This window comes from Balaenoptera borealis (assembly GCF_965194805.1).
Source record: "Balaenoptera borealis genome assembly, chromosome: 15".
Lineage (NCBI taxonomy): Eukaryota > Metazoa > Chordata > Mammalia > Artiodactyla > Balaenopteridae > Balaenoptera > Balaenoptera borealis.
Window position 1 is genome coordinate 10,617,890 of NC_138871.1, and position 14,956 is coordinate 10,632,845.

The window sequence follows — 14,956 nt, forward strand, 5'->3', positions numbered from 1 at the left end:
CTGTCCCACTTCTTCCTTCCTCTGGGGGACTCAAAGAACTTGGTACTTGGTAAACCATACAAAGACAGCTAGTAGGGGTGGCCCCATTTTAAGGGACAGAGAAGGGACAGGACTCACTTGTGAGCACCCATAGGTCTATAGAAAACCCAAATTCTTCTGTCTCCTCCTTCCTTGGACAGCTGGTCATTCACATCACAAATTTGGCCTTGAACCACCAGGCATTAATTCAGTTCACCAAATTGGCTACTGCTGAGACAATGTAAGAAAAAATAGCCAGCTCAAGTGTGTGACTTTTGGCAAGGTGTCTTATACAGGTGTTCCATTTCTTAATCTGGGTGATGGCTACGTGTGTGTGTTCGTTTTGTGATAATCCAGCAAGCTGATATATACTTACTCTTTGTATCTCTGCATCATGCTCCATCTAAAAAGAATACAAAGAAAAAAGAGAAAAGAACTCTCTATTGTGTGTTTTTTTTTTAAAGATTTCATTTTGCCTTTATTCTTTTTTTATTTTATATTTATTTATTTATTTATTTATTTATTTATTTATTCATTTATGGCTGTGTTGGGTCTTCGTTTCTGTGCGAGGGCTTTCTCTAGTTGCGGCAAGTGGGGGCCACTCTTCATCGCGGTGCGTGGGCCACTCACTATCACGGCCTCTCTTGTTGCGGAGCACAGGCTCCAGACGCGCAGGCTCAGCAATTGTGGCTCACGGGCCTAGTCGCTCCGCGGCATGTGGGATCTTCCCAGATCAGGGCTCGAACCCGTGTCCCCTGCATTGGCAGGCAGACTCTCAACCACTGTGCCACCAGGGAAGCCCATCTATTGTGTTTATTAAATCCCTTTGTTAAAACCTAACCTGAGAGACATCTGACTACAATTATGGGGGGGGGGTTATTTTTTAATTGAACTTTTTATTTTGAGAGAATAATAAATTCACATGCAGCTGTAAGAAATAATACAGAGAGATTTCATGTCCCTTTACCTAGTCTTCCCCAGTGAAATCACTGGCAGAACTATAATACAATATCACACCCAGGATTTTGACATTGATACAGCAGAGATACAGAGTGTTTTCTTCACCACAAGGGTTCCTCATGTGCTTTTTTTTCCCCCTTTTTATTTATTTATTTATTTTTAAATTTTTATTTTTGGCTGTGTTGGGTATTTGTTGCTGTGTGCGGGCTTTCTCTAGTTGCAGCTAGCGGGGGCTACTCTTCACTGTGGTGCGTGGGCTTCTCATTGAGGTGGCTTCTCTTGTTGCAGAGCAGGGCTCTAGGCGTGTGGGCTCAGTAGTTGTGGCTCACGGGCTCTAGAGCGCAGGTTCGGTAGTTGTGGTGCATGGGCTTAGTTGCTCCACGGCATGTGGGATCCTCCCGGACCAGGGCTTGAACCCGTGTCCCCTGCACTGGCAGGCAGATTCTTAACCACTGTGCCACCAGGGAAGTCCCAAGATTTTCTTTTTTTTTTTTTTTGGCCTATAGATGTCCAATTTCCTTAACAGCAGTTTCTTGAAAGGTTATCTTTTCTCCATTGAATTGCTTTAACACCTTTGTCTAAAATCAGTTGGGCATATTTGTGTCATTCTATTTCTGCATTCTCCATTTTGATACATGGATCTATGTACCTATTTCTCTGCCAATACCACATGGTCAGTCTTGATTACGTTAGTTACATAAACTTGAAATGTGGTAGGTTGATTCCTCCCACTTTATTCTTTTTCAAAATTGTTTTAGCTATTCTAATTCTTTTCCTTTCCATGTAAATATTAGAATAATCTTGTCTATATCTACAAAAAAATCTTTCTGGGATTTTGATAGGAATTATTAAACCTGTATATTGCTTTTTGGAGGAATGAGATCAATACTACACTGAATCTTCTAATCTATGAATATGGTATGTCTCTCCATTTATATAGATCTCTTCTGATTTCTTTCATCAGCATATTGTAGTTTTCAGCATACAAGACCTGTACATGTTTTCTTAGACTTACACCTAATTATTTCCTTTTTTTGAGTGATTGTAAACGGTATTGCATATTTGATTTCAAGTGTCCACATGTCCATTGCTAGTATATGGAAATACAATTGATTCTTCATATGTTGATTTTATATTCTACAATCTTGCTGAACTTACATATTAATTCTAGGAGTTCTTGTAGATTCCTAGAATATTCTGTACAGACAAACATGTCATCTGAAAATAATGACATGGTTTCATTGGATATAGGATTCTGGGTTGAGAGTTCTTTTTTTCAGCACCTGAAAGCATTTCTGGCCTTCATAGTTCCTAATGAGAATCTGCTGTCATTAAAGTCATTTTTCCCTTATGAATAAATCATCATTTTTCTCTCTCTGTTTTCAAGGATTTTTTTCTTTAGTTTTCAGAAGTTTAATGATGATGTGCCATGATGTGTATTTCTTTGAATATACCCTGGTTGAGTTTCAGTCAACTTTTTGAATTTGTTGGTTTATGTCTTTTGCCAAAATGGGGAGTTCCCAGTCATTTCATTATGTACTTTTCAGCCCTGCCCTCTTTCTTTTCTCTTCTTTTCTCACAAGAACTCTGATGACATTTAAGTTAGATCTTTTGTTATAACCACACAGGACCCTGAGCCTCTGTTCTTTTTTTTTTTTCAGTCTACTTTCTCTCCATTGTTCAGATTCAGTAATTTCTATCATTCTATCTTCCAGTTCACTAATGTTTTCCTCTGTCTCCTCCATTCTGGTGTTGAGACTATCCACTGAATTTTTATATTGGTCATTGCATTTCCTTTCCATTTTTAAATTGAAGTATAGTTGATTTACAATATTATATTAGTTTCAGGTGTATGACATAGTGATTCAATATCTTTATAGATTATACTCCATCTAAAGTTATTATAAAAAATGGCTATATTTCCCTGTGCTGTACACTATATCCTGATGCTTATTTTTTATACATAGTAGTTTGTGTCTCTTAATCACATACCACTAACTCCCCTACCTCCTTCCCACTCCCCATTGGTAAACACTAGTTCTTCTCCATATCTGTGAGTCTGTTTTTGTTTTGTTATATACATTCATTTTATTTTTTAGATTCCACACATAAGTGATAATATAGAGTATTTGTCTTTCTCTGTCTTGCATTTATTTCACTGAGCATAATACTCTCTAGGTCTATCCAGGTTGTTGCAAATGACAGATTTTTATTCTTTTTATGGCTGAGTAGTATTCCATTATGTATATATATCACTTCTTCTTTATCCATTCATCTGTTGATGGACACTTAGGTTGCTTCCATATCTTGGTTATTGTAAATAATGCTGCTATGAACATTGAGGTGCATGAGTCTTTTCAAATTAGTGTTTTCATTTTCTTCAGATACATACCCAGCAGTGGGATTGCTGGATCATGTGGTAGTTCTATTTTTAGTTTTTTGAGGAACCTCTGTACTGTTTTCCATAGTGGCTGCACCAATTCACAATTCCACCAACAGCATACTAGGTTTCCCTTTTCTTCACATCCTCGTCAACGTTTGTTATTCATAGACTTTTTGATGATAGCCATTTTAACAGGTGTGAAGTGCTATCTCGTTATGGTTTTGATTTGCATTTCTCTGATGACTAGTGATGGTGCGCATATTTTCATGTGCCCGTTGACCGTCTGTATATCTTCTTTGGAAAAATGTCTGTTCAGGTCTTCTGTCCATTTTTTAATTAGTTTCTTTGTTTTTTTGATATTGAGTTGTGTGAGCTGTTCATATATGTTGAATATTAACCCCATGTCCATCATAGTATTTGCAAATATTTTCTCCCATTCAGTAGGTTGCCTTTTCATTTTGTTGATGGTTTCTTTTACTGTGCAAAACTCTTAAGTTTAATTAGGTCCCATTTGCTTATTTTTGCTTCTATTTCTTTTGCCTTAGGAGACAGATCCAAAAAAATATTGCTACGATTTATGTCAAAGAGTATTCTGCCTCTCTTCTCTTCTAGAAGTTTTGTGGTTTCAGGTCTTACATTTAGGTCTTTAATTCATTTGAGTTTATTTTTGTATATGGTGTGAGGATATGCTCTAATCTCATTCTTTTACATGTAGCTGTCCAGTTTTCTCAGCACCACTTATTGAAGAGACTGTCTTTTCTCCATTGTATATTCTTACCTTCTTTGTCATAGATTAATTGACCATAAGTGTATGGGTTTATTTCTGGGCTCTCTATTCTGTTCATTGATCTGTCTGCTTTGTGCCAGTACCATGCTTTTTTGATTACTGTAGCTTCATAGTACAGTCTGAAGTCAGGGAGCATGATACCTCCAGCTCTGTGTTTTGTTTTTTTTTCCTCAAGATTGCTTTGGCAATTTGGGGTCTTTTGTGGTCTGATATAAATTTTAGGATTATTTATTCTAGTTTAGTGGAAAATGTCATGATTATTTTGATAAGGATTGAATTAAATCCATAGATTGCTTTGGGTAGTATGGAAATTTTACAATATTAATTCTTCTAATCCAAGAACTCAGATATCTTTCCATTTCTTTTTATCATTTTCAAATTCCATCATCAATGTTCTATAGTTTTCAGAGTATACATATTTTACCTTCTTGGTTAAGTTTATTCTCAGGTATTTTACTCTTTTTGATGTGATTGTAAATGGGATTGTTTCTTTAATTTCTCTTTCTGTTAGTTCATTATCAGTGTATAGAAAATCAACAGATTTCTGTATATTCATCTTGTATCCTGCAACTTTGCTGAATTCATTTATTAGTTCTAATAGTTTTTTAGTGGAGACTTTGAGGTTTTCTATGTATAGTATCATGTCGTCTTCAAATAGAGTTTTACTTCTTCCCTTTCTATTTTTTTCGTTTGTTTAAAGCATGGTCATAATTACTTATTGAGACATTTTTATGGTGGCTGCTTTAAAAATCTTTGTCCAATAATTCTAACATTTCTGTAATTTCAGCGTTGGCATTTATTGCTTGTCTTTTTCGTTCAGTTTGACTTCTAATTGAGGTCTGGACATTTTGGGTATTATGTAATGAGACTTTGGATCTTGTTTACATCTTCTGTTTTAGCTGGATTCCTCTGACAGTGCTCCAGTGGCGGAAAAGGCACACCACTTCATTACTGCCTTATAGGGATAGAAGTCCATATTCTCCATTCAGCCTCTGCTGATATCCAAGGTGGGGGGAGGGGGCTCTGTCCTTGTTACTGCTGGGTGGGGGCAGAAGTTTCAGTTATCAGCTTGGTGGGGAGGGGTAGGAGAGCCTCATTGCTCTCCCCACATGGCTTCCAATGACATTGACAGTGTCTTTGCTACCACCATGGGATGGTTAAGTCGACTCTTACTAGGCCTCCTCTGGCAGCATCCTGTCTAGAAGAAGAACGGGTACATTGCTACTTCCAGGTGGAGGTAGAAGTCCAGGCTCCCCATGTGGTCTCCATTGTCACCATTGGAGGTGAACCTCATTACAGCCTATGAGGATGGAAGAAAAAGCAGCCCACTCAGCCTTGAGAGACATGGGTAGTGGGGGACACAGTTTTTCTATGGTGTTTGGCTGGAGTAGATCTGTTACTGTCTAAAAGTTTTCTGTCTTTCCTGGCCCTTTGGGAGAAAGAGCAGGCTTTTTTTGAGATTTTTGTCTGCATCTGTTGACGTTCCTGGGTTGCCAGTTTCTTTAGCTCTGAATGTGGGATGTATGAGGTCAAAAGAAAACCCAGGGAATTCACCACTGTGTTGTTCCTGAGGTCCCAGAATCCCTAGACAGTTGGTCTTCTCTTCACCTTTCAGAGTCTTCCTATCTTTGTTTTATATTTAATGTTCAGGGTTTTTAGTTGTGCTTAGTGGGAGAGTAGAGAAAAGTACATTCATCCTCCAGAAGTGAGCTTTGACTATGATTTCTTTTTATAAATTTATTTATTTATTTTCGGCTGCATTGGGTCTTCGTTCCTGTGAGCTGGCTTTCTCTAGTTGTGGTGAGTGGGGGCTACTCTTTGTTGCAGTGCACAGGCTTCTTATTGTGGTGGCTTCTCTTGATGTGGAGCACAGGCTGCAGGTGCACAGGCTTCAGTAGTTGTGGCACATGGGCTCAGTAGTTGTGGCTTGCTGGCTGTAGAGCGCATGCTCAGTAGTTATGGCACACGGGCATAGTTGCTCCGTGGCTTTTTGGATCTTCCTGGACCAGGGCTCGAACCAATGTCCCCTGCGTTGGCAAGCAGATTTTTAATCACTGAGCCACCAGGGAAGTCCCTGACTATGATTTTTGAGAAGAGAAAATGATATCTTGGTAGGATGCTTTCTGGAGTGTTTTGTGAGTTCATCTTACCCCAGATCAGTAGTCTCCCTGGACCTTCCAGTTGTTGTTCCGTCTAAAAGTCTGCCTGCAACTATTTCATCCAATGGCAATACTTGACTTTATTTGGAGGCTCCTTTACAGTCCTTGATGGCCTGAGAACCTGATTTACTGATTCCTCATTCCCATAGGCCCAAGCAGGGAATTTTGGGACCTTTCTATGGCAAAATGTGGGAAACAAAATATGTTGAGTTTTCCATAATGAAAAATAATTTTTCATTTAAAAATTAAATTATTATGATCATCCTACTTTTTAGGTGCTGAAAGTTATCATTTAAATTAAAAAATAATGGTAAGTAGTGCTTTTGTTTTGTTTTCCTTACTTGACTAAAAAAAAAAAATGTTGGGACTCCAGGAGGGCTCACAGGAAGGATTACTTTCCAGAACATCTGCTGCCAGTGTCCTTGTCCCCACGGTGAGCCAGCACTGCTCCCCGCCTCTGCAGGAGACCCTCCAACACTAGCAGCCGTGTGGCTGACAGGGTCTTGGTGCTCCGGCTGGGTGTCAGGCCTGAGCCTCTGAGGTGGGAGAGCTGCCTTCAGGACATTGGACCACCAGAGACCTCCCGGCGCCATGTAACATCAATTGGCAAGATCTCCATCTCAGTGCTAAGACCCAGCTCCACCCAATGGCCAGCAAGCTCCAATGCTGGATGCCCCATGCCAAACAACTAGCAAGACAGGAACACAAACCAACCCATTAACAGAAAGGCTGCCTAAAATCATAGTAACTTCAAGGCTCCCCAAAACACACCACCGGACGCAGCCCTGCCCACCAGAAAGACAAGATCCAGCCCCACCCACCAGAACACAGGCACCAGTCCCCTCCACCAGGAAGCCTACACAAGCCACTGAACCAACCTCACCCACTGGGGACAGACACCAAAAACAACAGGAACTACAAACCTGCAGCCTGCGAAAAGGAGACCCCAAACACAGTAAGTTAAGCAAAATGAGAAGACAGAGAAATACGCAGGAGATGAAAGAGCAAGGTAAAAACCCACCAGGCCAAACAAATGAAGAGGAAATAGACAGTCTACCTGAAAGAGAATTCAGAGTAGTGATAATGAAGATGATCCAAAATCTTGGAAACAGAATGGAGAAAATACAAGAAACATTTAACAAGGACCTAGAAGAACTAAAGAGCAAACAAACCGATGAACAACACAATAAATAAAATTAAAAATTCTCTGGAAGGAATCAATAGAAGAATAACTGAGGCAGAAGAACGGATAAGTGACCTGGAAGATAAGGTAGTGGAAATAACTACTGCAAGGCAGAATAAAGAAAAAAGAATGAAAAGAATTGAGGACAGTCTCAGAGACCTCTGGGACAACATTAAATGCACCAACATTCGAATTATAGGGGTCCCAGAAGAAGAAGAGTTAAAAAAAAGGGTCTGAGAAAATATTTGAAGAGATTATAGTTGAAAACTTCCCTAACATGGGAAAGGAAATAGTCAATCAAGTCCAGGAAGCACAGAGAGTCCCATACCGGAAAAATCCAAGGAGAAACACACCAAGACACGTATTAATCAAACTATCCAAAATTAAATACAAAGAAAAAATATTAAAAGCAGCAAGGGAAAAGCAACAAATAACATACAAGGGAATCCCCATATGGTTAACAGCTGATCTTTCAGCAGAAACTCTGCAAGCCAGAAGGGAGTGGCAGGACATATTTAAAGTGATGAAGGGGAAAAACCTACAACCAAGATTACCCTACCCAGCAAGGATCTCATTCAGAGTCAACAGAGAAATTAAAACCTTTACAGACAAGCAAAAGCTAAGAGAATTCAGCATTACCAAACCACCTTTACAACAAATGCTAAAGGAATTTCTCTAGGCAGGAAACATAAGAGAAGGAAAAGACCTGCAAAAAAAACCCCAAAACAATTAAGAAAATGGTAATAGGAACATACATATCGATAATTACCTTAAATGTAAATGGATTAAATGCTCCAGCCGAAAGACATAGGCTGGCTGAATGGATACAAAAACAAGACCCGTATATATGCTGTCTACAAGAGACCCACTTCAGACCTAGGGACACATACAGACTGAAAGTGAAAGGATGGAAAATAGATATTCCATGCAAACGGAAATCAAAAGAAAGCTGGAGTAGCAATTCTCATATCAGACAAAATAGACTTTAAAATAAAGACTATTATAAGAGACAAAGAAGGACAGTACAGAATGACCAAGGGATCAACCCAAGAAGAAGATATAACAATTTTAAATATTTATGCATCCAACATAGGAGCACCTCAATACATAAGGCAAATGCTAACAGCCATAAAAGGGGAAATCGACAGTAACACAATCATAGTAGGGGACTTTAACACCGCACTTTCACCAATGGACAGATCTTCCAAAATGAAAATAAACAAGGAAACACAAACTTTAAATGACACATTAAACAAGATGGACTTCACTAATATTTAGAGGACATTCCATCCAAAAACAGCAGAATACACTTCTTCTCAAATACTCATGGAACATTCTCGAGCATAGATCATATCTTGGGTCACAAGTCAAGCCTTGGTAAATTTAAGAAAATTGAAATCATATCAAGTATCTTTTCCGACCACAACACTATGATACTAGATATCCGTTATAGGAAAAAATCTGTAAAAAATATAAAAACATGGGCGCTAAACAGTATGCTACTAAATAACCAAGAGATCACTGAAGAAATCAGAGGAAATCAAAAAATACCTAGAAACAAATGACAATGAAAACACGACGACCCAAAACCTATGGGCTGCAGCAAAAGCAGTTCTAAGAGGGAAGTTTATAGCAATACAATCCTACCTCAAGAAACAAGAAAAATCTCAAATAAACAACCTAACCTTACACCTAAAGTAATTAGAGAAAGAAGAACCAAAAAACCCGAAAGTTAGCAGAAGGAAAGAAATCATAAAGATCAGATCAGAAATAAATGAAAAAGAAATGAAGGAAACAGTAGCAAAAATCAATAAAACTAAAAGCTGGTTCTTTGAGAAGATAAACAAAATTGATAAACCACTAGCCAGACTCATCAAGAAAAAAAGGGAGAAGACTCAAATCAACAGAAGTAGAAATGAAAAAGGAGAGGTAACAACTGACACTGCAGAAATACAAAGTATCATGAGAGATTACTACAAGCAACTATATGCCAATAAAATGGACAACCTGGAAGAAATGGACAAATTCTTAGAAAAGCACAACCTTCCGAGACTGTACCAGGAAGAAATAGAAAATATGAACAGACCAATCACAAGCACTGAAATTGAAACTATGATTAAAAGTCTTCCAACAAACAAAAACCCAGGACCAGACGGCTTCACAGACAAATTCTATCAAACATTTAGAGAAGAGCTAATACCTATCCTTCGCAAACTCTTCCAAAATACAGCAAAGGGAGAAGCATTCCCAAACTCATTCTGTGAGGCCACCATCACCCTGATACCAAAACCAGACAAAGATGTCACAAAAAAAGAAAACTACAGACCAATATCACTGATGAACATAGATACAAAAATCCTCAACAAAATACTAGCAAACAGACTCCAACAGCACATTAAAAGGATCACACACCATGATCAAGTGGGGTTTATCCCAGGAATGCAAGGATTCTTCAATATATGCAAATCAATCAATGTGATACCCCATATTAACAAACTGAAGGATAAAAACCATATGATCATCTCAATAGATGCAGAAAAAGCTTTTGACATATTTCAACATCTATTTATGATAAAAACTCTCGAGAAAGTAGGCATAGAGGGAACTTGCCTCAACATGATAAAGACCATATATGACAAACCCACAGCCAACACCACTCTCAATAGTGAAAAACTGAAACCATTTCCTCTAAAATCAGGAACAAAACAAGGATGCCCACTCTCACCACTGTTATTCAACATAGTTTTGGAAGTTTTAGCCACAACAATCAGAGAAGAAAAAGAAATAAAAGGAATCCAAATCAGAAAAAAAGAAGTAAAGCTGTCACTGTTTGCAGATGACATGATACTATACATAGAGAATCCTAAAGATGCTACCAGAAAACTACTAGAGTTAATCAATGAATATGGTAAATTAGCAGGATACAAAATTAATGCACAGAAATCTCTTGCATTCCTATACATGAACGATGAAAAATCTGAAAGAGAATTTGAGGAAACACTCCCATTTACCACTGTAACAAAAAGAATAAAATACCTAGGAATAAACCTACCTAAGGAGATAAAAGACCTGTATGCAGAAAACTGTAAAACACTGATGAAAGAAATTAAAGATGATACAAACAGATGGAGAGATATACCAGGTTCTTGGATTGGAAGAATCAATATTGTGAAAATGACTATACTACCCAAAGCGATCTACAGATTCAATGCAATCCCTATCAAACTACCAATGGCATTTTTCACAGAACTAAAACAAAAAATTTCACAATTTGTATGGAAACACAAAAGATCCCGAATAGCCAAAGCAATCTTGAATAAGGAAAATGGAGCTGGAGCAATTAGGCTCCCTGATGTCAGACTATACTACAAAGCTACAGTAATCAAGACAGTATGGTACTGGCACAAAAACAGAAATATAGATCAATGGAACAGGATAGAAAACCCAGAGATAAACCTACACACATCTGGTCATCTTATCTTTGATAAAGGAGGCAAGAATATGCAATGGAGGAAAGACAGCCTCTTCAATAAGTGGTGCTGGGAAAACTGGACAGCTACATGTAAAAGAATGAAATTAGAACACTCCCTAACACCATACACAAAAATAAACTCAAAATGGATTAAAGACCTAGATGTAAGGCCAGACACTATAAAACTCTTAGCGGGAAACATAGGAAGAACACTGTTAGACATAAATCACAGCAAGATCCTTTTTGACCCACCTCCTAGAGAAATGGAAATAAAAACAAAAATAAACAAATGGGACCTAATGAAACTTAAAAGCTCTTGCACAGCAAAGGAAACCATAAACAAGACAAAAAGACGATCTGACAAAGGCTCAATCTCCAAAATATACAAGTAGCTCATGCAGCTCAATATCAAAAAACAAACAACCCAATCCAAAAATGAGCAGAAGATCTAAATAGATATTTCTCCAAAGAAGATACACAGATTGCCCTCAAACACATGAAAGGATGCGCAACATCACTAATCATTAGAGAAACGCAAATCCAAACTAGAATGTGATATCACCTCACACCGGTCAGAATGGCCATCATCAAAAAATCTACAAACAATAAATGCTGGAGAGGGTGTGAAGAAAAGGGAACCCTCTTGCACTGTTAGTGGGAATGTAAATTGATACAGCCACTATGGAGAGCAGTATGGAAGTTCCTTAGAAAACTAAAAATAGAACTACCATATAACCTAGCAATCCCTCTACTGGGCATAAACCATGAGAAAATCATAATTCAAAAAGAGACATGTACCACAATGTTCACTGCAGCACTATTTACAATAGCCAGGACATGGAAGCAACCTAAGTGTCCATCGACAGATGAATGGATAAAGAAGATGTGGCACATATATACAATGGAATATTACTCCTCCATAAAAAGAAACGAAATTGAGTTATTTGTAGTGAGGTGGATGGACCTAGAGTCTGTCATACAGAGTGAAGTAAGTCAGAAAGAGAAACACAAATACCGTATGCTAACACATATATATGGACTCTAAAGAAAAAAAAGGTTCTGAAGAACCTAGCAGCAGGACAGGAATAAAGACCCAGACGTAGAGAATGGACTTAAGGACATGGGAGGGGGAAGGGTAAGGTGGGATGAAGTGAGAGAATAGCATTGACATACATACACTACCAAATGTAAAATAGATAGCTAGTGGGAAGCAGCTGCATCACATGGGGAGATCAGCTCGGTGCTTTGTGACCACCTAGAGGGGTGGGATAGGGAGGGTGGGAGAGAGATGCAAGAGGGAGGGGATGTGGGGATACATGTATACATATAGCTTATTCACTTTGTTATACAGCAGAAACTAACACAACATTGTAAAGCAATTATACTCCAATAAAGATGTTAAAAAAAATGTTGGCAATCAGATGCTGGTTCTCACCAAATTGCTTTTCTTTCTTTCTTTTTCTCTTAGTTAAAAAAAAGTGAGATCTATTTTATATACATTGAAATGCACAAATTGTAATGGTACCGTTCAGTGAGTTTTGACAGATGAAATGGTAGATTGCATAGTGCACACGCCATCCATCATCTAAGAAATTTCTCTCAGCCCTTTTTCTATTAATACCTTCCCTTCACTCCCAAGGTTCTGTCTTTGTCACCACTGCTCTGTTTGTTTGCTCCGGAGTTTCATAGGAATGGAAGTAGATAGACTGGATCTTCTGCTCAGCATGATGTTTATGAGATGTTGAGTAGTTCATTCCTTCTTTTTTTTTTTTCTGAGTAACATTTCATTGTATATATCTCTGCCAAACTCTCCCAACTCCCTCTCCCTCTCAAATGCTGATTTCTCTAGGACTCTGCTATGAGTCCAGTTCCTGCAGGCTGACTTCAGAAATTGGCCTTGTTACCTCCAGCTGACCTCAACTGCATCATTCCACAGTTATTAAGGTACAATGTCCTGTCTGTACGCACCTGCGGGAAGAAAAAATTACTGAAGATTTAAGATCTTTTCATTTTTTTTCTGCATTAAATGAGTTTGATTGTGTTGAAAAAAATTGTTTATTCTATTGTTGATGGACATTTAGGATGTCATGGATTTGGTGTTATTACGAATAAGATTGTCAGGATCATTTTTGTTCATTTTTTTTGCACATATGTTTTCATTTCTTTTGGTAAATACTTAAAAGTGGTATTAATGGATGTTATAGTAGGCATTTATTTAACTGTCTAAAAAAACTACTGTAAACAGTTCTCCAAAAGTTGTTATACCATTTACAACTTTTCTAGCAGTGTATAAGAGTTCTGTTGTTCCACACCCTCACTGACATTTTGGTGTTGTCAACCTTTTTAATTTAGGTATTCCAGTGGGTACGTAGTAATATCTCATTGTGTGTTAATTTTCATTTTCCTGATATTTAATGGTTTGGGGCACCCTTTTGAGTGCTTCCTTGTTTTTCATGTGTCTTTTGTCAAGTGTCTAAATCTTTTGCCCATTTTAAACTGTGTGCTGTTGTTATTGTTTTTAAAAACACCAAGTTGTAAGGGTTTGTCATACATTCTAAATACAGGTTCTTGGATTTTTCCCAGTCTGTAGCCTATTTATTCATTTTCTTAACAGTATCTTTTGAGAAGATGAAGCTTTAAAATTTGATGAAATAAAATTTTTAACTTAAAATATTAGCTTATAAATTTCCTGGGAAATAAAAGGGGCAAATATGATTTTGATTGTTATTGCATTAAATCTATATATCAGTTTGGGGAGAACTGATATTTCAACAATTCATGAACATGGTATATCTCTCCATTTTATTTAATTCCCTCCAACAATGTTTTGTATTTTTCAGTAATAGAATCCTTGAACATATTTCATTAAATTAATTTCAAAAAATTTTAAATGTGTTTTAAAGATCTTGCCAATGGTATATTTAAATTTTTCATTTTCTACATGTATATTACATATATGTTCCATATTTAGTACACACACAATGAATTTTTGTACATTGACTTGTACAATAAGCTCACTAAAATCACTTAATAGTTCAAGTAGTTTGTAGATTCCCTGAGATTTTCTAAGTACTCAATAATATCATCTGAGAATAAAAACATTTTACTTCTTTCTTACCAATCTGTATTTTTTAATGCATTTTTCTTGCTTTGTTGCATTGGCTGAGACCTGCAGGTCAGTGTTGAAAGGAAATATTGAAATGAGGCATCCTTGCTTTTTTCCTCAGTCTTACGGGGAAAGACTTCTATATTTTGATATTAACTGTAAGTTTTTCATAGCTGTCCTTTATCAGATTGCAGAAGCTCCCTTTTACTCCTATTTTGAGTTTCTATCTTGAATATTTTGTAATTTATCAAAAGCTTTTTCTGAATCAATTGTTTTCTGCATATCGATCATATGATTTTTCTCCTTGATTCCATTAATGTAATCAGTTACATGATTTTTTAGTTTTAAACCAATCTTGCATTTTGGGGATGAATCCCACTTGGCCATGATGCTGGTCCATTTTATATATAGATGATTTTACATGCAAACATTTTGTTAAGGATTACTGTATCTATGTTCATAAGGAATATTGGTCTTTTAGTTCCTTGTTATGACCTTGTTAGCTTTTGGCATCAGGGTATGCTGGTTTCATAAGAGGAAAAATATGTTCCTTAACCCTCTATTTTTTTAAAGAGATTTTGTATAAAATTGTCAATGAGTGTTTTTATCTGGTGTAATACCCTCTGAGAATAAAGAAAATTTGGGGGCAATTTTTTTGTAGTGAGAGTCTATGGCAATAAATCTCCCAGTTTTTACTCATCTTAAAATTTTTAATTTCATCTTCATTTTTAAAGGACAATTTCACTGGATGTTGAATTTTAGATTAATTTGTTATCCTATTGTCTTCTTTCTTTCCTTGTGTCTGATGAGAATTCAGCTATCATTCTTATCATTTTTCCCATGCATGAGATTAAGTTTTCTCTGACTAAGCTTACAATTTTTCCTTAC

The 14,956-nt window shown here is 37.1% G+C and overlaps 1 long non-coding RNA gene across 1 annotated transcript in view; it reads right to left on the reverse strand.

The window, feature by feature from the left end:
* Nucleotides 1-553: 553 nt before the first annotated feature.
* The window catches only part of LOC309611611, a 126,583-nt gene continuing 112,180 nt past the window's right edge, over nt 554-14,956 (reverse strand). The window contains exon 2 of the long non-coding RNA XR_014234632.1: nt 554-10,946. This is a non-coding gene — a long non-coding RNA (uncharacterized lncRNA). The remainder of the gene's footprint in view (nt 10,947-14,956) is intronic.